Source organism: Apium graveolens, chromosome 3 (assembly GCF_009905375.1).
Source record: "Apium graveolens cultivar Ventura chromosome 3, ASM990537v1, whole genome shotgun sequence".
In the NCBI taxonomy this organism is placed as follows: domain Eukaryota; kingdom Viridiplantae; phylum Streptophyta; class Magnoliopsida; order Apiales; family Apiaceae; genus Apium; species Apium graveolens.
This window is the reverse complement of record NC_133649.1, coordinates 269,174,892-269,201,284: the sequence shown is the minus strand read 5'-3', so window position 1 is coordinate 269,201,284 and position 26,393 is coordinate 269,174,892.

The window sequence follows — 26,393 nt, the reverse complement described above, 5'->3', positions numbered from 1 at the left end:
CTGATTTATAAAATAAATCAGTCCCATATATTAGAAAATATCTGAATATTATTATTTAAATAATATTCCCATAAAGAATAATCTTTATAAAAATAATTGAAGTAGAAGTTGTAAAACTTATACTTGAAATGATATTAAATAACCAAAGATACTTATACGAAAGTAATCTTTATTTGAATAATCAAAAGTAAGTTTGATTATGACACATTATTCTTTAAAAAATAAAGAATATTATAAATAATCGGAGTCATAAGTCCTCGAATGAATATTCAAAATAATATTCATTAATAAAATAAACGGAGTCATAAGCCCTAATGAATATTCAAATAATATTCATTAATAAAATAAAGTTATCGAATAAACCTTATTCGAATAATAGTTTTGAAACTATTATATATATATATATATATATTATACTCGGGAACATCGACTCCCGGTTTAGAAAATGTTTACCTTTGGGTCCCCTATACTAAGGGTATACGCAACTACTACTTATCTCTAGCATAGGTATTATGCAACTATAAGCATTTTAATCAACAATTAGATATCAAGAATATGAAAAAGGCATGCATATATACCATATCACATGCTACAATATATCGCAAGAATTTGCTAATAACAAATATGCATTTATCGCAAGATCATGCATAAACACATGCACATCACAACAACAGTTATACGGGTAGAAAACTTGTCTGAGTGCTCCCGGATAGGCTTAAGCTTAGAGTGGGTCCGATAACCTATGAACAACAACATAAGTCAGAATTAAACCCCGGTCGCTTAAGAAACTAGACTTTAACCATTTAGAGTCCTAACGTTCGCTTTCGTGCTTAACGATTCACTTAAGTCGCTCAAGTACTCTCGGCTCCACCATTTTTAATAAATTAACCATTAAGGGTTTTAAGGCGATTCTTTCGCGAGTACCTTACCAACTGCCTAATACACTTAACATAATTGTTTCATACCCCAATTAGTCCTTTAAGATCCTTAACCAAGGTTTCAAAGTAAGGCGAGGAGTAATGGTTCGGTCGCGAAACGTCGTTACTTAAAATGGCCGTTTCTCCTAAACCGTACATCGGAATCGAACGAACCACATATCAAAACGAAGCTCGTAACATGAACTATCTAAACATGGAAATGGTCAAAACCTAGCAGGGAGTTCTCGGGTCCTAATGTTATGAACAAAAGCAGTCTAAAGTAAATCGGACATTACGACGGCTATGTTTACGCGATTTCCCAATTTTATACCATTCCAATTCAACCACCAATCAATCCCAATCCATCCATACAACCAAAATCCATCCTCACTACATCATAACAGCCCCAATCAACTCAACATTAAAAATTTATACTTATTCTTAAACTTGAATTTAAACTATACTTAAGTCCTTTAACCAAACCATAAGATTTCAACCTTCAATTCACTACCATTCCAACCCAAACTCTAAACCAACAAGCATCAAGCTACTTTACCATAACTATCAAAATCATCCTAATATACAAAGTAAAGCTAGGGTTTGGAGATGTTATACCTTCCTTGAAGCTTTTAATCAATGAAAGATCTTTGGAATACCCATGGAAGCCTTGATCTATGCTTAAGCTACCTTGAACTTTCATAAAAAATCAAGAAAACCAAAGTTATTTCTTGAAGGTTACTATTCACCATCTTCTTCCTTGATTTATTGGAAGAGATTGTGAAGGAATTAGAAGCTTAAACTTATAGGATATCCATATCTATGTAGAAGGAACCTTAGATAATTACCTTGTGATTTAACAATGCTTGGAACTTGATTTTTGATTTTTCTTCCTTTGAAAAGAAGAAAAAGCCGAGAGCAATGTTGAAGGAATGATATAATTTTTTGTGTTTGCTTTGATTTGTTTTGGCTAGCTTGGTTGTTTTTTGTTTTTTTTGGGTAATTACCTTTCTAACCTTGACTTTGTGTGGTTTTAAATCAACCACATCTCCTTCCCCTTATGTCATGTTTATGTCATGCTTATGATGTCATCATCCCTTACTTGCCCTTTCTTATTGGTTGGATGACCTCATCATCCCTAACCTCCTTGATTAACTTCCTAATTGTTTGCTTAATGACCGCTGATCTGTTATACGGTTCGCTTAACTTTCGTTTTCGTTAATCGTTTGAGGGATCATACCCGGGATCTTATTACTTGGGTTTCCTTAACCTTTCTCAATACTATATTCCTTTTATGATCCTCTCTTATAATCCTTTAATTTTAATCCTTTTATCCTGTTACCTTATACTCAATTCTTTCCGTATCTAGTGGATTTCCGAGAAAAATCAAAGTGTTCGTAATTGGATTCTGACGATCTTTACATACACTTATATGTCATATAGAGTGCCAATAAAATCTCAGAATATCCATAAAAGAACCCCTACCTAGTGTGGCATGAAAAGTTTTCTCATTCAGCAAAAACACTATTCATAAGGGTTTCAAAAAATTTCCAAAAATTGGGGTTATTACATTGTGTGCTCTTATGGTGAAAGGAATCACAAGGATTGCATACAGGAAATTCAGAAAGGGAAAGAGGTTTTCCAGCAAAGGTGCAAGTTCTGATAAGAAGAGTTTCAGAAAATCTGAAGGCAAAGGGGGAAGTCTGACAGAGGAGATTACACAAATGTCAAATGCTACAACTGTGGTGAGAAAGGCCACATATCTCCTGATTGTAAGAAAGTGAAGAGTGACAAAGGCAAGGCTCTTGTCACAAAGAAGAAAAGCTGGACAGACACTTCAGATTCTGAAAGTGAGGAGAACTATGCCTTGATGGCAAATGTTGATATGGCAAATGCTGATAGCAGTTCTGAAGCTGCTGAGTTAAAGGTACCTCAAACTACTTATGCCTTTCATACTGATGATATTAATGAGTTGAGAAGATATCTTAAAACCATGTTCATTAGTTATAGAGATCAAACTTTAACATGTGAAAGATTAACTTCTGAAAATCTTGCTTGTAAAAAGAGGAATGATTATTTAGAAAAAGAGTTAGTCATGTTCCATCAAACTCAGAAAGATAGATATGATGCCTTCTATGTTAGGGATGAAGTACTTAAAATGAATGAATCTATAAAAATTGAGTTAGAAAAGGAAAGAGAGATTATCAGGACTTGGACTAACTCTGGCAGAACAACTCAGAATTTGTTAAGTAGTGGAAACTGGAAAGAGGGCTTAGGTTATGGAGATGATAAGAATGATAAAGGAACTGTAGAAATTAAGCCTATAGTTGTTAAACAAAAGCCAAAGCTAAAACCTGTTAAGTTTGTAGCTGTAAAGTCTGATACTGAGAAATCAGAAGTTAAAGAGAATTAACTTCTGACAAACTAAAACAGGAAAAGACAACTGAAGTAAATGTAGGCTTAATGATAAAGAAGCAGTTTAAGCATAAGCTGAAAGAAGTTAAGAATGTAAACAAGGTAAAGTCACCTAGGAAAAATAGGAATGGAAAGGAAGGTGTAAATAAAAGCAATGATTATAAGCCTGTTCCTAATGCTCCTAGAAAAACATGTCATAACTGTGGAAGTTCTAACCATCTGGCTTCTTTTTACAGGAAGAATAAGAACATAAACTCATTACCTTCAAAGTCAGGAGTTAAGAGTCAGTCTGTTAGATATAGGCCACAAAATCCTTGTTTTCATTGTGGTACTTTATGACATTCCATTTATACTTGTAAGGAATATCATAGTTTGTACTAGGATTATTATCAAATAAAACCTTCTTTAAAGAAAGTTAGCATTGTTCCTTCTAGTGTAAGTTCTGATACAAAGTCTGATAGTGTAATTGCTGATAAAAAATGTTAACATAAACTCTGATGCTAAATTCGCTGTAAATGTTAACAAACTTAATAAGGCCAAAGGATCCAAACAAGTCTGGGTCCTTAAAACTAATCATTAGTGGTCTTTGTGATTGCAGGGCAACAGGAAAAACATCCTAGTTCTGGACAGTGGATGCTCAGGACATATGACTGGAAATAAAGCCCTGTTATCAGACTTTGTGGAGAAAATAGGTCCAAGTTTCTTATGGAGATGGCAACATTGGAAAAGCACTGGGATATGGCAATATCAATCTTGGGAATGTCATCATTAAAGAAGTAACTCTAGTCTCAGGACTTAAACACAATCTGCTGAGTGTTAGTCAAATCTGTGACAAAGGTTATTGTGGCGCCCTCCAAACTCGGGTCAGAAGTTTGGGGTCCACACACACACACACACACACATCTTATTTATAACCTGCTTATAACAATAATAAAAATAACAATAATATGCAGTGACCCTATTTATCAACTACCGCGGATCGCAACAGGTTAAAGTATGCATACAAGCCACACATCTACTTATATTACATATCGTTCAAATCACAACCATTCAAACTCAAACTGAGTATTAAACTTTATTACAAACTTTTACAGACTTAAATTATTCCAAAAGAAGCCTACTAGCTCAGCTTTCTCAACTTGAACCCCTAGCTCTCGCTGTAACACCCCCAGATTCGGGGTCGGGGATTCGGGTTGTCACGAGTTCCATTTCCCTTATCAATACTTAATCTTAACAGTCAACCAACTACTGCGTACTGTGACCCCACAATATACACACACACCCACAAGTTATAGTCTCAGAGATGAATACCAAAAATAACACAAGTCATTTTATTCCACAATTATAAGTCATTATACCTCAAAAGGGTTTCTGAATAAATTTACATTTCCTTGCCATTATTACAATTTATAAATATACATAAGTTTGGTACAACAAAAGTTGAAAGCCTAGCCTATTGGTAGTTCCTACCTCAGCTACAACGGCATCAGCGCCTACAGGAAACTGTGGAACGTTTCCTATCCGCTCACGAATTGGGAGCTTGGTCATGTTCATCTTGGCTATCTGTTGTTGTGTGATGAAAGAAGAAAGCAAGGGTGAGCAACTGTAATGACCGAGGATTACGCTTTGTATTATATTATAATAATGATAAATTATGTGTATTATTATGTGGTTAAATGTGTTAAGTCGTTAAACCCTAACTGAATGTGCTATGTGTTGGCTGGTTTGATCCAAACGTGTTTTTTGGATATTTATTGAGCATTTTATCATCAGTTATATATATATTATATCAAAACCTGTACAGCTCAAAACTAGTTTTAAAAGCCCGTATTTCAAACAAAATCATTGGCCCTATTTTGCAAAAATGCCCTATCCCATATCGCTATTCTGAACCCCTAAACGTTTTACAAATTTACCTTTTTCGCGAAAAAAAACGAACTTTTCCGGACCCCTTCGGGTACCAAAAGCCCCACAAAAATCACATTTTTATTTTTATATGATCATGAAATTATCATATATTATTTTTCTTTGCACTTTTGTAATATTCACAATTTTTGGGAATTTTTGACAATAATTTTGTATTTATTGGATATTTAAAAATTCATTATTAATACCCAAAAATTATAAAAATTGGGGCCAAATATTTTTATTAGATGTATAATTAGACCCTTAATTTTATTTAGGGGTATTATTTTCATTAGTATAAATACCTATTTATTATTAATTATTCATTAATTAATTGTTAAAAATCAGAAAATAAAAAAATTAGAAAGTGGGGGTGAAGAACAACCAGGGAATTAAACTGCAGATTTGAGAGTGATTCTGTTACCCGTTTTGATCATGTGAGCAACCAAAACAAAGCTCTTGATCTCTACTTTCTGTTCATACCATCAATTTCATGTTTTGATGCTTAGATTTTCAATTCATATTTTAGGCTTCATGAACTGAAATTGGGGGTTTTTGATTCTGGGGTTCTGGGTTGATTTTGATGCTTGGTATAGTTTCCTGTACTTGGTTACAATCGATTTATGTTATTTATTTGAACAAACGATTGTTCTAAGTGTTAGTTCTTAGTTTCAAGTTTATACAATTTTAATTTTAGTTCGTTTTTGATTTTGTATGAATCTGAGATTGTTTTGATTATAGGGGTTTGATTGTATAACTAATAAGCTTTATTTTGATATATTATTTGTAATTTTTCGTGTAAGAATCTGTGAGTTTAGTATTTGGCCGGAAAATTGTTTGATTTGGCCGGAGAAATTGTTCCCGGAGTTATTAGGCGATGTTGCTGGCATGGGTGTGTTTCTCGAGTGATTTTGAATGAAAACCTGCAAAGAATCGATTCAAATGGTTCGTGGTTGTGCCAAATCGAAGCCGCCGGAGTTCGTGACGGAGCTCGCCGGCCGATGCTCTGTTCTTGGCCGGAGAAGACAACCTATGCAACGGAGACGAAAGAGGACAACGGGGTTGTGTTGCTGCAGTCACGTGAAGTCGAACGGGACAAGAACCTTGCAGAAACGATGGCCTGAAAGCTGGGAATTGCTCGTCGGAAAACTCGTCGGAACCGGTCACCATTGCCGGATTCTGGGCAGCCTGGCCGTGTTCTTGAAGATCCGGGTTCGACCCGGTTTCCAACCCGGTTTCGACCCGGGGTTTGATCCAATAAAACCAAAAATCAGTTCCAGAATTATGTTTCTGGAATTTTAATTATTTATTTATATTTTATTAAAGTAAAAAAAATCAGTTTTTAATAATTCTAAAAAGTAAATAAAAATTAGATTTAAATTCTGAAAAGTATTATTAATAATTTCTGAATTATTTTATTAATTTAGAAATTTGAAATTAGTTATCTATTTAATTATTTATTAGTTATCTAATTAGTTAATAATTAGGTAATTAATTAATAATTAGGTAAATAATTAATAAATAAGGATTAAAAATAATCGAATAATATGAATAATAATTCGTTAATTAGTTAAATATTCCGAGTAACTCGTACCTCTTCGAGTCGTGATTCGTTAAGTTAGAATTATTAATCGAGCGATATTTAATCGAAGAATATCGTACTAATTATTCGTATCGAATAATTAAATATCGATAATTAATTAACGAATTGTATAAGTTATAATAATAATAACAGTTCGATAGTTATTCGAGAATCGCGAGTAGCTCGTATTTATACGAGTAGTTGCTCGTTGAATTATGATTCGAATAATATTTATTTATTCGATAAGTATCGTATCAGTTATTTGTATCGATTAGTTATTTGTAAATAATCGATCTAATTGAGTAAGTGATAATAATTTGTAAATAATTTTAATAAATTATAATTAATTCTAATAATTAGGGATTAATTATTTTAAAATACAATAATTATTAATTAATTATGTAAAAATATAATTAAGGATTATTTAATTATAATTAATTATTTGTAATTAATTATTAATTAATTAAATCTTGTTTAATTCATAATAATTCAACCGTTAATCCGATTTGAGCGAAACGAAGACCCCTAGACTCAGAAAAATGAAACGAATCCAATAAAAATAATTGTGAGTTATAATTTCCTCCAAAAGAGTATGGTTTGGTGATAATTAATAGTTCGTAGGCCCTAATAGGGGTATAATTTAACCGAATAATCCCGAAAAATTATAAGAAAATCAGATAAGGCTAGTTAATGCAGGTATGAGTCTAGAATCAATTCTAAAAATAATTATAAGTCTAAAAATTGATTATGTGCTTTATGTGCTATGTGCTTTATGTGATTATGTGAACCTATGTGCTATATCAATATATGTGTATATATGCGAATCAGATAGAAACGCATGGGTAGACTGATAAGGTTACGTGATATCAATTCCAGATACACGTATATAGTAAGTTATCTAAACAACTATCTTTCCATGATTGGTTCAGTGTTATCAAGGCAGAGTAAGCTAGGGACAGAAGGCGGTGAGTTGAATCAGGTTAAGTACGCGTGAGGCAAGTTTTTCCCCTATTCTAAATTCAGAATAGTGAATTATATTCCATTTTACATATCAATTACACTTTGATAATTCTTGTTCATATGCACTGATACATATCTATTGATTCTTGTTTCTATTTCATTTCGATTCTTGATTTCTCCCAATTTATTGAATCCTCTATTTATATTCCAATATTTTTACCCTTGTTACATATATTATGATATATCCTGATGTCGGGATACATCAAAAGCATTCCGATTGTTCCGGATGCTAAACTTCGGACTGGATGGTTACGATACAGGCTGGGTTTTACTCAGACCTTTAATTAATAGGCCATAGCTGCCTGAGTACTCCTTATGTTGGTTGGATCTATACAGTTGGGTATAGATTCGCACTGTATCCTGACTGATCAGCGGGTTATAGTGCATATGTTGGTTCTTGTTTCCAGTCTTGTTCATTTGGCACTCGCCAGTATTGGCAAATTATTAGTCTATACAGAGTCAGATGGTTGATCAAACCATCAGCTTATTGGTTCACTTATTTCTCTCTCTTTATACTATCTATATTGTTGCAGGCTTGTTGAGCAATTTTGGCTCATCCTCTTTTATTGTTATTCCTACTGTCTTACAGTTAAGGTAGAGAATGAAACCCATCAGAACCCGCGTAGTCAAGAAGCGAGTCAAGCAGCGGGACCCTCATATACCAAGGGTGTTCATCCCTATTCCTGAAGAGAGCTTTGAGTTATCAGATCAGGTGTAACAGGATAAGTACTATTATGGTTTGAATAAAAGTTGTGTGGTGAGCATGTAGATGGAATAAAGTTTTGTAATAAAGAGAGTTCTTGAGACGGATTGTTTTTATTTGGTTTGTAATAAAGTTAGTATGTGGTTCTTGTTTTCAAATCTTAACCTTAAAAGATCCTGAGTAGTAGTAGTTCGGGGTAACTATTTCAATTATATTCCGCTTGTGCGAGATTAGTGAGTAGTTATTATTTAGTAATGCCCCAAATCTATACCCCGGATTTGGAGGGTGTTACAGTTGGCATCAGAGCTTAGGTTTGACCTTTAAAAACAAGAACGTTAGGGCTAAGATAAGATAGGAAAATGAGATAGGATGAGAGTAAGAATGTTAGGATTGTTTGTCTATGTGATTAGAAGTTATGAGTTTAGGATTGTGATTTGATTGTTTTTGTGTTATTATTTTTATGTATATTAGATGGCTTCTTTATCATCATCTACGGAGAGGACCGAGACAGATCCAGGGGATGCACCGATAGTAGCCCCAGTGTCAGAGCAGATCTTACCTCCATTGCCACCTGAGCCAGCACCAGAGATACCACTTCCCCCAGAGGTACCAGATGTTGTAGATTATTTTCCATATTTTGAGCCAGAGATACCAGATTTTCCACCACTAGAGTTCCCGAGGTTCGATATTCCTGACATGATTGATCTTCCGCAGTGGGAGGATTTAGAGCCTCAGATTCCTATGCCACCAGTCGAGATTCCAGAGCTGCCACATATGGAGCTAGAGGCAGAGTCGCCAGTGTATGCGCCGATGCAGCAGCCTGTCTTATTTCCTGCCCCATTAGCCATTTATGCACCTGTTCCAGGAGTTTATCAGTTTCCTCAGCCAGAGTTTATGGATGATATTGTGGTGGATGGACCATTACCTTCTCGAGGTTCCAGCACTGATCTTCGGGAGCATCATAACCGTGACTTACCAGCGCTTTCATGCAGAGAGGGAGGAGAGGATTAGATGGCAGAACCAGTGTAGGGAGATCCTTGGGTTGTATGAGACACAGACGGATGGTCCTGTCAGAGCATTACGACCGGATTATATACTGAGAGAGAGGCTACATCATATTCACTGGGTTAGTTCGCAGCAGCTTACTGATTTGAGACAGCAGGATCTTAGTGCAGAGACAGCATATCGCAGAGCATTGCGACTTACCGAGGCAGTGCTAGAGGCATTGCAGGAGGAGTTGAGCCACGTACCACCAGGATTTTGAGACCAGCAGATCAATGAGTGTGGTATTATGTATATTTTGTAGATAGAGGCAGCATAGTATTGTATGACTAGTGTGTATGAGTGTAGTTACTGACTTTGACCGATAGTAGTAGTAGCAGTATGACTGTTATATCATAGTTTTTGTATCAAGCACTGACACCTGTAGCTGGTGTTCTACATGTATATATACGAGATGATCTTTTGCACGTTTCTTTATTTTATTTTCAGTTACTTAAGCATTTATATTTATTTCGGTACCATTGCATATTTACAAATGTAGTTTTATTTACGATCATGTTGTATCCTTATGTAAAAAAAAAAAAAACATCATACTGTTTTATCTATTCAGTTATTTAATAAGCTGTTTTATTTTCTCAAATCGACTGTTTTAATATATGTTTAATATACTGTTATTAAAGAAGATCATTGTTTATTTACCAGAAAGATGGCACCTAAAAGAAAAACACAACCCGATTCATCGAATGGGAACACCGAGGGCCAAAACAATAATAAACAGATGGATCGGATGTTTAATCTCATGCAACAGCAAATGTTGATGATGCAACAACAAATGCAGCAGCAACAGCAGCAGTTCCAGCAACAGATATTACAGCAAGCCGCTCATCCAGGACATCAAGTACCACCAGCAGCGCCTACGACCACTTTCAAGCAATTTCAGTCGGTGAAGCCACCGGAATTTATGGGTTCCACGGATCCTACAAAAGCAAGAGCTTGGCTGAAAGAGATGGAAAAGGCTTTTTCGTTGGTAAAGGTTGAGGAAGAGCAGAAGACGGATTTTTCTAGCTATTTCCTGAAAGGCGAAGCTAATTACTGGTGGGAATCGAAGAAAGCTTTGGAAGAAGAAGGTGTGGTGACCTGGGATAGATTCACTGATTTTTTCTTGGAGAAATATTTTCCTCGTTTTATGAAAAACCAGATGGAGATCAAGTTCCTGGAGCTGAAACAAGACAACTTATCGGTTGCGGATTATGAGACCAAGTTTACGGAATTGGCAAGGTTTGTTCCAGAGCAGGTGGATACGGACGAGAAGCGGGCCAAGAGATTTCAGCAAGGACTAAAACCATGGATTCGTAGCAGGGTAGCTGTGTTTGAATTGACAACTTATACGGCTATTGTTCAGAAGGCTATGATTATTGAAGGAGAAAGTGAAGCAGCTCAGAAAGAGAAAGGACCAGGGAATTTTCAGAATCGTTTCAACAAAAGGCCGGGATTTCAAGCTCGAGGAAAAGTAAACTTTAGGAGGCCAGAACAAAATAACCAGAGGATGGGTAATCGACTACCTGCCCCAACTCAGCAAAGGCTCATTCGACCGCCTGTACCTGATTGCAGAACGTGTGGTAGAAAGCATACGGGAATTTGCAACAAGCCAAATGTCACGTGTTTCAAATATAAGCAAAGGGGACACTATTCTGGAGAATGTCCGATGGGAAAAGCAGAAGTTACTTGTTTTCAATGTGGGAGAAAAGGACATATCGCCAGAGACTGCAGAGGAATTGCAATGGCCGCTAGTATTCCAAGAGTTTTAGCATTACCTCCACCTCCACTACCACAGCAATATCAGCCCAAAGCAAGGACTTTTAACATGTCAATGAAGGAAGCGGTACAGAGTCCGAATGTGGTTGCAGGTACACTTCCTGTAAATTCCGTAAATGCTTTTGTATTGATTGATTCAGGAGCTACTAGATCTTTTATTTCTGAAGCTTTTATCTCTAAAATAAATTGTGAGGTACAGTGGTTAGATGAAGTGTTAGTCATAAAATTAGCGAATAATGATCAGGTTGCAGTAGATCGAGTATGCCCGAGTTGTGATATTGAGATAGGAAGATGTCATTTTTCAGTTGATTTGATACCTTTTAGGTTAGGGGAGTTTGATGTTATTTTAGGAATGGATTGGTTATCGAGTAATAATGCTCAAATTGACTGTGCGAATAAGAGAGTGAAATTGCAAACTGAAGAAAATGAAACGGTAATATTTAAAGGTGAGAAGCAAAAGCAGAAATTCCTATCAATAATGCAAACGAGAAGATTGCTACGCCAAGGATGTCAAGCTTATTTAGCCTATGTACGTGATGCTGATAAGGGAAATCCACAGATTAAAGATATTCCATTAGTTTGTGAATTTCTTGATGTTTTTCCAGACGAATTACCAGGACTTCCCCCAGATCGAGAAATCGAGTTCACTATTGACTTGACGCCGGGGACTGAACCAATTTCGAAAGCTCCATATCGGATGGCACCTGTTGAAATGAGGGAATTAGCAAAGCAGTTGCAAGAACTTCTTGACAAAGGAATTATAAGGCCAAGTGTATCCCCATGGGGCGCGCCAGTATTGTTCGTGAAAAAGAAGGATGGCAGTATGCGACTGTGTATTGATTATCGTGAGCTGAACAAGTTAACTATCAAGAATAAATATCCTTTACCTCGCATCGATGATTTATTTGATCAATTAAAAGGAGCAGCATGGTTTTCGAAAATCGACTTACGATCAGGCTATCATCAGTTAAAGATCAAGGCCGAAGATATTCCAAAGACAGCATTTAGAATGAGGTACGGACACTATGAATTTCTTGTGATGGCTTTTGGATTAACGAATGCACCTGCAGCGTTTATGGATTTGATGAATCGAATATTCAAGAAGTATTTGGATAAGTTTATCATTGTATTTATTAATGACATTTTGATCTACTCAAAGACGGGAGAAGAGCATGCAGCATATTTAAGAACGACATTGGAGATATTACGAAAGGAGCAGCTTTATGCAAAATTTTCAAAATGTGAATTTTGGTTGAAAGAAGTGCAGTTTCTAGGGCATATCATCAGCAGAGAAGGCATTCAAGTTGATCCAGCAAAGATTGAAGCTGTGCTGAATTGGGAAAGACCAAAGACGCCGACAGAGGTTCGAAGTTTCTTAGGTTTGGCAGGATATTATCGAAGATTTGTCAAAGATTTTGCGAAGATAGCAACACCGTTGACCAAATTAACTCTACAAAGTGAAAAGTTCGAATGGAATAGTAAATGTGAAGAAAGTTTTCAAGAGTTGAAGAATCGGTTGGTGACTGCACCAGTATTAGTACTGCCAGATGAGCAAGGAAATTTTGTTATTTACAGTGACGCTTCATATCGTGGTTTAGGATGTGTGTTGATGCAACATGGTAACGTCATTGCATATGCGTCGCGACAACTTAAACCTCATGAGCAGAAATATCCTACGCATGATCTGGAATTGGCAGCAATTGTATTTGCATTGAAGCTTTGGAGACATTATCTGTACGGTGAAAAATGCGAAATCTATACGGATCATAAAAGTCTGAAGTATATCTTCACGCAAAAGGAACTGAACATGCGACAACGTCGATGGCTGGAATTGATTAAAGATTATGATGTTACAATCAGTTATCATCCAGGAAAAGCAAATGTTGTAGCAGATGCACTAAGCAGAAAAGAAAGATTGAATCGGTTAACTTCATGTGAAGAATTGGTTAAAGAATTCGACAAATTGGAAATTGAGATTCGTATTCCTCATGAATCTGCAGGAACTATTTACGCTATGACTTTTCAACCAGGGTTGCTAGAAAAGATTCGCCATTGTCAAGATAAAGTGATGAGTCAAGACGACAACCTTAACAGGAGAAGAGATTACAACTCAGAAAGATAATGAAGGAATTTTACGTTTTACGTCAAGAATCTGGATCCCTAACGTGGTAGAATTAAAAGAAGAAATTATGCGAGATGCGCACAATTCGAAGTATTCCATTCATCCAGGAAGCACGAAAATGTATCGCGATTTGAAGGAAAACTTTTGGTGGCCGAATATGAAGAAGGAGATAGCAGAATGGGTGAGTAAATGCTACACATGCCAGCGAGTTAAAGCAGAGCATCAACGTCCTAGTGGGTTATTGCAACCATTAGACATTCCAGAATGGAAATGGGAACATCTAGCGATGGATTTCGTAGTGGGACTTCCAAGGACGAAAGCCAATCACGATGCAATTTGGATTATTATTGATCGATTGATGAAATCAGCACATTTTCTTCCAATTAATGAGAGATTTTCATTGGACAAGCTAGTGCATTTATATCTTAAAGAAATTGTGATGCGTCATGGAGTACCAGTATCAATTGTATCGGATCGAGATCCTCGTTTCAATTCAAGATTTTGGAGACAATTCCAAGAATGTCTAGGAACGAAGTTGAATATGAGTACAGCCTATCATCCGCAAACTGACGGTCAAAGTGAAAGGACAATTCAAACGATTGAAGACATGTTACGAGTTTGTGCGATCGATTTTGAAGGTAGTTGGGATGAACATTTACCCCTAGTGGAATTTTCTTATAATAACAGCTATCACGCCAGTATTGGAATGCCACCGTATGAAGCATTATATGGAAGGAAATGCAGATCACCAGTGCATTGGGATGAAGTTGGAGAAGCAAGATTTTGGGTCCAGAATTAATTCAGCAGACAAAAGAAAAGATTAAACTCATTCGAAAACGAATCGAGACAGCACAAAACAGGCAAAACAGATATGCAGACCAAGCAAGGAAGGATGTGGACTATCAGGAAGGAGAACGCGTATTGCTCAAAATATCGCCATGGAAAGGATTGACCAGATTTGGCAATAAAGGGAAATTGAAGCCACGATACGTTGGACCATTTGAGATTTTGAAGAAAATTGGGAAGGTTGCGTATGAATTAGCTCTACCACCCCATATGCAGCACATTCACAACGTATTTCATGTATCTATGCTTAAAAAGTATAATCCTGATACAAGGCATGTAATAGAATATGAACCAGTAGAACTTCAGACAAATTTGTCATATGTAGAGCAGCCAATAAGAATTTTAGATAGGCAAGAGAGGATATTAAGAAATAAGTCTGTGTCATTAGTGAGAGTTTTATGGAGAAACCCAGTGGTTGAAGAATCAACCTGGGAGCTTGAGAGTGAAATGTTAGAAAGGTATCCTCAGTTATTTGCATAATGTGATTCTGAGGACAGAATCTTGTTAAAGGGGGGGAGAATGTAACGACCGAGGAATTACGCTTGTATTATATTATAATAATGATAAATTATGTGTATTATTATGTGGTTAAATGTGTTAAGTCGTTAAACCCTAACTGATATGTGCTATGTGTTGGCTGTTTTGATCCAAACGTGTTTTGGATATTTATTGAGCATTTATCATCAGTTATATATATATTATATCAAAACCTGTACAGCTCAAAACTATGTTTTAAAAGCCCGTATTTCAAACAAAATCATTGGCCCTATTTTGCCAAAAATGCCCTATCCCATATCGCTATTCTGAACCCCTAAACGTTTTACAAATTTACCTTTTTCGCGAAAAACGACTTTTCCGGACCCCTTCGGGTACCAAAAGCCCCACAAAAATCACATTTTTATTTTTATATGATCATGAAATTATCATATATTATTTTTCTTTGCACTTTTGTAATATTCACAATTTTTGGGAATTTTTGACAATAATTTTGTATTTATTGGATATTTAAAAATTCATTATTAATACCCAAAAATTATAAAAATTGGGGCCAAATATTTTTATTAGATGTATAATTAGACCCTTAATTTTATTTAGGGGTATTATTTTAATTAGTATAAATACCTATTTTATTATTAATTATTCATTAATTAATTGTTAAAAATCAGAAAATAAAAAAATTAGAAAGTGGGGGTGAAGAACAACCAGGGAATTAAACTGCAGATTTGAGAGTGATTCTGTTACCCGTTTTGATCATGTGAGTAACCAAAACAAAGCTCTTGGTCTCTACTTTCTGTTCATACCATCAATTTCATGTTTTGATGCTTAGATTTTCAATTCATATTTTAGGGTTCATGAACTGAAATTGGGGGTTTTTGATTCTGGGGTTCTGGGTTGATTTTGATGCTTGGTATAGTTTCCTGTACTTGGTTACAATCGATTTATGTTATTTATTTGAACAAACGATTGTTCTAAGTGTTAGTTCTTAGTTTCAAGTTTATACAATTTTATTTTAGTTCGGTTTTGATTTTGTATGAATCTGAGATTGTTTTGATTATAGGGGTTTGATTGTAGAACTAATAAGCTTTATTTTGATATATTATTTGTAATTTTTCGTGTAAGAATCTGTGAGTTTAGTATTTGGCCGGAAAATTGTTTGATTTGGCCGGAGAAATTGTTCCCGGAGTTATTAGGCGATGTTGTTGGCATGGGTGTGTTTCTCGAGTGATTTTGAATGAAAACCTGCAAAGAATCGATTCAAATGGTTCGTGGTTGTGCCAAATCGAAGCCGCCGGAGTTCGTGACAGAGCTCGCCGGCCGATGCTCTGTTCTTGGCCGGAGAAGACAACCTGTGCAACGGAGACGAAAGAGGACAACGGGGTTGTGTTGCTGCAGTCACGTGGAGTCGAACGGGACAAGAACCTTGCAGAAACGATGGCCTGAAAGCTGGGAATTGCTCGTCGGAAAACTCGTCGGAACCGGTCACCATTGCCGGATTCTGGGCAGCCTGGCCGTGTTCTTGAAGACCCGGGTTCGACCCGGTTTTCAACCCGGTTTCGACCCGGGGTTTGATCCAATAAAACCAAAAATCAGTTCCAGAATTATGTTTCTCGAATTTTAATTATTTATTTATATTTTATTAAAGTAAAAAAAATCAGTTTTTAATAATTCTAAAAAGTAAATAAAAATTAGATTTAAATTCTGAAAAGTATTATTAATAATTTCTGAATTATTTTATTAATTTAGAAATTTGAAATTAGTTATCTATTTAATTATTTATTAGTTATCTAATTAGTTAATAATTAGGTAATTAATTAATAATTAGGTAAATAATTAATAAATAAGGATTAAAAATAATCGAATAATATGAATAATAATTCGTTAATTAGTTAAATATTCCGAGTAACTCGTACCTCTTCGAGTCGTGATTCGTTAAGTTAGAATTATTAATCGAGCGATATTTAATCGAAGAATATCGTACTAATTATTCGTATCAAATAATTAAATATCGATAATTAATTAACGAATTGTATAAGTTATAATAATAATAACAGTTCGATAGTTATTCGAGAATCGCGAGTAGCTCGTATTTATACGAGTAGTTGCTCGTTGAATTATGATTCGAATAATATTTATTTATTCGATAAGTATCGTATCAGTTATTTGTATCGATTAGTTATTTGTAAATAATCGATCTAATTGAGTAAGTGATAATAATTTGTAAATAATTTTAATAAATTATAATTAATTCTAATAATTAGGGATTAATTATTTTAAAATACAATAATTATTAATTAATTATGTAAAAATATAATTAAGGATTATTTAATTATAATTAATTATTTGTAATTAATTATTAATTAATTAAATCTTGTTTAATTCATAATAATTCAACCGTTAATCCGATTTGAGCGAAACGAAGACCCCTAGACTCAGAAAAATGAAACGAATCCAATAAAAATAATTGTGAGTTATAATTTCCTCCAAAAGAGTATGGTTTGGTGATAATTAATAGTTCGTAGGCCCTAATAGGGGTATAATTTAACCGAATAATCCCGAAAAATTATAAGAAAATCAGATAAGGCTAGTTAATGCAGGTATGAGTCTAGAATCAATTCTAAAAATAATTATAAGTCTAAAAATTGATTATGTGCTTTATGTGCTATGTGCTTTATGTGATTATGTGAACCTATGTGCTATATCAATATATGTGTATATATGCGAATCAGATAGAAACGCATGGGTAGACTGATAAGGTTACGTGATATCAATTCCAGATACACGTATATAGTAAGTTATCTAAACAACTATCTTTCCATGATTGGTTCAGTGTTAGCAAGGCAGAGTAAGCTAGGGACAGAAGGCGGTGAGTTGAATCAGGTTAAGTACGCGTGAGGCAAGTTTTTCCCCTATTCTAAATTCAGAATAGTGAATTATATTCCATTTTACATATCAATTACACTTTGATAATTCTTGTTCATATGCACTGATACATATCTATTGATTCTTGTTTCTATTTCATTTCGATTCTTGATTTCTCCCAATTTATTGAATCCTCTATTCATATTCCAATATTGTTACCGTTGTTACATATATTATGATATATCCTGATGTTGGGATACATCAAAAGCATTCCGATTGTTCCGGATGCTAAACTTCGGACTGGATGGTTACGATACAGGCTGGGTTTTACTCAGACCTTTAATTAATAGGCCATAGCTGCCTGAGTACTCCTTATGTTGGTTGGATCTATACAGTTGGGTATAGATTCGCACTGTATCCTGACTGATCAGCGGGTTATAGTGCATATGTTGGTTCTTGTTTCCAGTCTTGTTCATTTGGCACTCGCCAGTATTGGCAAATTATTAGTCTATACAGACTCAGATGGTTGATCAAACCATCAGCTTATTGGTTCACTTATTTCTCTCTCTTTATACTATCTATATTGTTACAGGCTTGTTGAGCAATTTTGGCTCATCCTCTTTTATTATTATTCCTATTGTCTTACAGTTAAGGTAGAGAATGAAACCCATCAGAACCCGCGTAGTCAAGAAACGAGTCAAGCAGCGGGACCCTCTTATACCAAGGGTGTTCATCCCTATTCCTGAAGAGAGCTTTGAGTTATCAGATCAGGTGTAACAGGATAAGTACTATTATGGTTTGAATAAAAGTTGTGTGGTGAGCATGTAGATGGAATAAAGTTTTGTAATAAAGAGAGTTCTTGAGACGGATTGTTTTTATTTGGTTTGTAATAAAGTTAGTATGTGGTTCTTGTTTTCAAATCTTAACCTTAAAGGATCCTGAGTAGTAGTAGTTCGGAGGTAACTATTTCAATTATATTCCGCTTGTGCGAGATTAGTGAGTAGTTATTATTTAGTAATGCCCCAAATCTATACCCCGGATTTGGAGGGTGTTACAGCTACACCATCAACGGATAGCCAAAATGGTCTTATCCGTTGAGGCTACAAACACTAGATTTCTACTTTAAGTGTTTTGTTAAACATATCATCAAACTAATGCACATATATTCCTAACAATCTCCCCCTATTTATGTCTATAAGAATTGTAGACATAAATTCAAGGTTAACTTGATGATAACAAAACACTTAACAAATATATGAACTGAAACTAAGTAGAAATTCAAAAGTGCTGCAAAAGTGTATGTACTAGAAGGTAATTGAAGATTTACAGTATTTCCAAGGATGCTCCTCTAGCCTGAGCAAATCATCTTTTTCTTCTTTGATCCCTGGTTTTCTTTCCTAGCCCTTTGTCATTTTCCTCAATTTGGAGTTGGAGTTGTCTGAAGAATTCAGCTTCATCTTCATCACTGATATCCAACTTAGATTGCATTTCTTTGAGAGTTTCATTGCTAGCAATCTTGAGTTGGTCTTCAAGTCTGAAAAATCTTTTGACTCCTTTATCATCTCTGAATTCCATCAACCAATGAGGTGATTTGTGAATTGTAGTTCCCCTTTCTTGAATGAGTAAGGTTCTGGGCAAGGCATTGGGCTCCCTCCAAGTTTTCCTTATGTTGGCAATCTTGTTGAGAATTTCAGTCTTGGCAGTCCTGGTAAAGCCAGGATCCTTTTGTATGGCTGAAAAGACTCTGATCAAGGTAGAGTAGCCTTCATTCAGAATCCTGTAGAGAGGCCATGTTCTTTCCCCAGCTCCTTTGTATCTGAACACCAATCTCTCTGGTAGCTGTCTGTAAGCAGCAATTCCCCTTACATCCTCCAGCTCATCCAGATAGAGTTCAATATCTGAAATTTCTTTTATGTCACAGATGTGAACATAATCATCTTTAGAAATGGGTGGCTTAGGGTTAGGTTTATGTTTTTGAGTGAATTTCTTAGAGTTTAGGGGAGGTGTAGATTTGGATTTTCTTTTCTGTTTCTTTGGTAGTGGAAGAGTGGTTAAAAAGGTAGGCAAATTGATGGTGTCCCAATCAATAGGTTCCTTTTTTTGGGATGATTGGTTCACCATGGATGTTTATAGTGGGATCAGCAACAAAGGGTTCAGGTATGGAAGGTAGAGATTTAGTTTCTTCAGTGTTGCCTTCACTCCTTCTATGTGCCTTGGCCTTTCTTCTGTTTCCCTTCTGCCATTCCTCTTTTTCCTCCATACTTTCACCAAATATACTCCCAAAAACCTCATCTAAGTTTGCAATCTTGTCTTCACCCCTGACTTCAATTCCTTTCTCATTTTCAACTAGACTTGACTTTAGCTTTTGTTCAAGCTTTGCTTGTGCTCTTTTGTCAGCCTTGAGTTTTTCAGCTTCTTTCTTTAACCTTTTGGTTTCTTCCCTCTTGGCTATTGAGAATTTGGGATGTCCTTGCATCACACATATGCTCTTTCCCTCTCTAAAGATAATAGCCATGTTTCTCCTTACTGCTTCATCCATGGTCTCCTTGTGTTTTATTATGCTAGTACCCAAAACTTTGTCTTCATCAGGCTTTGGAAGAGGAAAGTCCACTTCTTTCATCTGAGCAAAGTCTAGAGGGTTCTTTGTGGAGTCCTTGCTGGATCTAGTGTTGGGCTTGAGAACCATAGGTTTTAGATTCTTGAAAGAAGTCTCTCCAACCTTATTTCTCCTTTCTGGCTTGTGCTCCATATTGATTGGTTCAACCTTTGTGCTATGTTTCACAGATATTGATTTATCTTGTGTTGAGCCAAACAGTTGTTGCATCCTTTCATCAATTCCCCTCCTTTGCTCTTTCACTTGAATTTCAGCTGCTGCTAGCTGGATTAAATCAATTCCATCAGGCTTTTCTTTGATTTGAATGATTGGAGAAGTAGTGATGGCAGGAACTAGCACTTTAGATATTTGGATTTTTGTAGATGGCTCTCCTTCCCCTTCCCTTTTACTCTCCCCCTTTTTGTTATCATCAAGGAGAGGGGTCGAGCCCTGTGCTTTTGCCAGCTGCATAAGTAGATTTGTTTGAGATTGTTGGTTGTGAAGAATGGTGGCCACAGAATCTTCAATAACTTGAACTCTGTCTTCCAATTTGGCCAGCCTCTTTTCAGTATGTGATTCCTTTTCAATCTCAACAAAATGTCCTGCATTGTACCATAGGGCATGACTGAATCCAATTTTTCAAAATTGTAGGATTTCAAGTCAGCAATATCCTTTCTGAGTTCATCCACACTCAGATTCTGCCTTACTTGCTGCAACTTCATGAGATGCAGGGAGTCCAAGTGAGCTGTAAGGATAGCCTTTGTACCAGCATGAGAAGTTTTCTGAATGGCCTGTTTGATAGTACTGATTTGTTTGACTAAGGAGACATTGAATTACCCTGTTGTAGACTCCTTTGTGAAGGCCCATTCAGGTAGATTTGGAATAGAACTAGGACCTTCATCTCCCCCTAAGTTCATGCTTCCATCAGAAGAAACAAAGTCATCATCATCAGAATTTACTCCAAATTCTTCAAATGACTCACCAGCTGTTGAAGGCATCTTGTTAATAGCAGCTTTGTCCCTTTGAAGAGATGCTGTTGTATGTACTAGATGTAGTGTCTTTTCTGCCTCCACATTGCCCTGTGCAGCCAATAATTGATAGGCTGAAACAGGATGAGTAAAAGTGTCAGCATCCAAGGAAATGTTATCAATAACAGCTTTGTAATGTTGCTGAAATTGTCTTTCCTTTTCAACATCATTCACAATCATTGACTCACTAGCAATGGCTGGATCCATCCTTATTTCTGCTGTACCTGCCTTTCTCTCATTTTCTCTATGTTCTTGCATCAGGGGCTCCCCCTGGCTCACACAACTCACTCCCTCACCTTCACCTACTAAGGTGGTACTCCTCTCACTTACTTTTGCCATGCTGGAAAAAATAGCATGCATGTTTGAGCTCTCAATCTCTCCTTTTGCCTGGGAGCAACCCAGCCTCTCACTCAAATTGTCACTCCCTTCCCTCAGTCCTAGAAGTGATTGTACAGTAATCAAGTCTTCTACACTTGGAATTGTTTCAGTTGTGTGTGTAGAGACTATCAACGGATGAGGAATAGCCGTTGAAGGTGAAACTGATGGTATCAACGGATAACTGCTGTTAAGCTTATCCGTTGAAGAACAACCACTTGTCAACGGATGAGTGATATCCGTTGAAGAAGGAAAAGAAGTAGAAATTGAAAGTGATATAACTGTTGAATCTGTGTAGATTGATATGAGTTTTGGTGACACAGATCCTTCAATTACATCTGAAAGAATTTGCGGGTGATCCAACAAATCATCTAAAAGATGATGATCACCTGTATTTGAGTGGGGCTCCTCCCTGAGTTGTAAAGAGGGAGAATCAGGAATTGATGGGAATAACATATCCACATCTAGAGATGGTGAAGAAGTGTGTGGTGATTGATGTGTGTTAATTGTGAGAGAATGGGGCTGTGACTCCACATTTGTTGGAGCCACATCAAACTGAGTTTGAGAAGGCATAGATACAGATGGATGTATCTGTGCAGTGTGTGCACCCTGTGTAGAAGATTGGGTTCTTGCTCTCTTTCTTCTAATAAAGGCTTTTGTTGGTGAGTGTTTGGCTTTAGTGTCCCTCCCTCGTTTGTTCTGTGTTCCTGGTTGGGAACTATTTTCAATAGTTACATCCTTTTGGGAGGATGCAGCTAGGGATATGCTAGTAACCCTTTCAACCACCACAGCTTTTTGAGAAACTGTGGCTTGGCTAGCTTGGGAAGCACTTATCTCTCCTTCCTTATCCTGGGGGTTTCTTTGATGTTCACCCCTCCCCTCACCACTCACACCCTGTTCACTCCCTTCAAGGTTAATGGTAGATGTTACAACTGTTGTCTTTTGAGAAACAACAGAGGTAGTTTTCTTTGTCTTTGATTTTGAAAGTTTAGTTTTGGTGACCTTGGTAGGAATCTGTTGGGGCATTGTCACAGATTCCATGGCCACACTAGAAGATAAAGAAATAGAGGGGTTGGAAGAAGTAGGAGTTGTAGAAGCAATTACCTCACTTACCTGAGGTGCATTCATGATTGGTAAATATACCAATGGCACACTGCTGTAGAGATCCATTCTCAATAAATCTGCAAGAACTCTTTTCCTTTGTGCCCAGCACTTGAGTTTATTATTCTCATTGGTTATGACCAAACCTTCAGCAACATGGTTAGCCAATAACATAAAGAATCTAGCATAATAGATGTTATTAGATCTATTAGCTTTGTTACCTAATCTAGTACCCAATTCTAGCATAACATAGTTGTTAAAATTAAAATACCTATCAGAAACAAGCATATAGAGCATATTAACAAGAGATGAAGTTATGGCATCAAAATTGCTAATTTTCCCAGAGAAAACCTTGATAAAGGCATCCCCAAGAAAACTCTATTCTTTCCTAAGGCCTTTTCTTTTAATACTCCCTAAACTAGCAGAGTTAAGAGAATAACCTATGGAATCTAACATGCTGGATACATCATTATCAGTGTGTGGTGTCATGGCATTGTTCTCAGGTAATTTAAAACATGCTAGTAAATCATCACAGTTAACACAGTGATTTTTACCTTTGAGAGTGAAGGAGATAGTCATATCTATTGAGTTGAACTCAGCAGTTGTCCAAATCTCCTCAACTACTTCACAGTAAATCGTTGGGGCTTCCAGCATTGCATAGCTAAGTTTACAGTTTTTGATGAAGTCCATCATTTTGTGATAATCGGAGTGGGCTTCATTCTTTTCTACCAAAGCTATGAAATTGTTCTTCTCATAGATGAATCCGGATTGAGACATAATCTTTACTACTGGTGCCATTGTTGTGAGTAGAATTTGCAGAGAATAACTTGAAGGTTTTGCAGAGAGAAAATGGTAAAAGCTTTGAAATTTCAAGAAAGCGTAAAGTAAAAAAAATGAAAAATCAGAAGGGCTTATATACTTTCTCAAATTAAAAAGCATAAATAAGAGATTAAACAATAAATATATGTAAGTGAATTTCAGCCGTTTAAGAATAAACTGTAAGTATTCTAAAAACTACCTTTAAAACAAATACATACAGCTGTATGTATGAGTATCAACGGTTAAGACAATAGAATCAACGGCTGTGAAACACTTGAATCGACTGATGTGATATTTCAACGGATAAGGTAAACTGTCATCCGTTGAAGAGCACTTCAGTTTTATCCGTTGACGGATAAAAATTCCAGAAATGTATATGACTTTCAACGGATAATGAACATCCGTTGACAGAACAATTTTGACTTTCAACGGATAGGGAATATCCGTTGATGGAATAAACTGTGTTAAAAATCAAATTTGTTCTTGCAGCTAATACATTTCAGGCTTCAATTCAAATTGCAATAAGGACATGAAATTTTAAGAGTAATTAAGCATACCTAGCTCACTTACCAATCTTGTGAATGTTGATTCATCAAGTGGCTTGGTAAATATGTCTGTAATTTGTTGTTCACTTGGAACAAAATGAAGTCCCACTGTACCTTTCATCATATGTTTCCTAATGAAGTGGTACTTGATATCAATGTGCTTGGTTTTTGAGTGCTGCACTGGATTTTCAGTAATGGCAATGGCACTTGTGTTGTCACAAAATATTGGAATTTTGTCAACAGTCATACCATAGTCAAATAACTGGTTCCTCATCCATAGTATTTGTGCACAGCAACTACCAGCTGCAATGTACTCAGCTTCAGCTGTTGATGTGGAAACAGAATTTTGCTTCTTGCTGAACCATGATACAAGCTTGTTCCCTAGAAATTGACAGGTGCCTGTTGTGCTTTTCCTGTCTATTTTGCAACCTGCATAATATGCATCTGAGTAGCCAATTAGATCAAAACCAGACTCTCTAGGGTACTAAATTCCTAGATTTGGAGTCCCCTTGAGATATCTGAAAATTCTTTTAATGGCCACTAAGTGAGATTCTTTAGGGTCAGCTTGAAATCTAGCACAGAGACATGTAGAAAACATTATATCAGGTCTACTAGCAGTTAAATATAAAAGTGAGCCAACCATGCCTCTATAACTTGTAATATCCACAGACTTTTCAGCCTTGTTTAATTCAAGCTTAGTGGCAGTGGCCATGGGAGTTTTTGCAGGTGAACAATCCATTAAGTCAAACTTCTTTAAAAGATCATAAATATATTTAGTTTGACTAATGAAAATTCCACTACTAACTTGTTTTACTTGTAACCCAAGAAAGTAAGTTAGCTCTCCCATCATGCTCATTTCATATTTACTTTGCATTAATTTAGCAAACTTTTTACAAAGCTTATCATCTGTAGATCCAAATATAATATCATCTACATAAATTTGTACAAGTATCTTAGAGCCATTAACATTTCTAAAGAAGAGAGTTTTGTCAACAGTACCTCTTGTGAAATGATTATCTAGAAGGAACTTTGACAAAGTCTCATACCAGGCTCTAGGTGCTTGCTTTAGTCCATAGAGTGCTTTCAACAGATAATACACATGGTCTGGAAAATTTTGATCTTCAAAACCTGGAGGTTGGCTTACATAAACTTCTTCCTCCAATTCCCCATTTAGAAATGCACTCTTGACATCCATCTGATAGACTTTGAAATTGGCATTAGCTGCATAGGCTAGAAAGATTCTGATGGCTTCAAGTCTTGCAACTGGAGCAAATGTTTCATCAAAATCTATTCCCTCTTGTTGAGAATAGCCTTTAGCAACCAATCTAGCTTTATTCCTTATGACAATGCCATTTTCATCCATCTTGTTTCTGAATACCCATTTTGTGTCAATGGAACTCTTGTTCTTTGGCTTGGGTACCAGCTTCCAAACTTTGTTTCTCTCAAATTGGTTCAGCTCTTCCTGCATAGCTAATATCCAATCTGGATCCATTAAGGCTTCTTCCACTTTCTTAGGTTCCTCCTGAGATAGAAAACTACTATACATACATTCATTTTGAGTAGCTTTTCTTGTTTGCACTTTAGATGATGCATCACCAATGATCAGTTCAAAGGGATGATTCTTGGTCCATTTCCTTTGAGGTGGAAGATGTGCTCTAGATGAGGTGGCCTCAGTATTGTCGTGATGTGAGACAGAGTGTTGATCAGTTGAAACTCCCCCTGAGTTGTTGGTCCTTTGCAGGAAACTTGGAGTTCTATCAACTGATGATGTAAATCGATTATCCGTTGATGAACTATGATCAACGGATGCTTCATTATGTACTTCAACGGATGATGCACTATGTCTTTCAACGGATACTGCATTGCCTCTTTCAACGGATGCAGAATTCTGTGCATTATCCAAGGGCATATCTTGAATCCCTTTTGAAGTGTCATCTCCATCAATCTCCTCTTCACTATCATCACAATATATCTCAATGTTATCAAATTTGAGTCTTTCATGGTGTCCCTCATCTGTTAGTCCATCAATCTTTTTATCATCAAACACAACATGCAAAGATTCCATAACAATGTTGGTTCTTAGATTGTAGACCCTATAAGATTTTCCAGCTGAGTAACCAACAAATATCCCTTCATCAGCCTTTGCATCAAACTTCCCTTTATGGTCAGATTGATTTCTCAGTATAAAGCATTTACATCCAAAGACATGAAGAAAGTTTAGAGTTGGTTTTCTTCTCTTGAACAACTG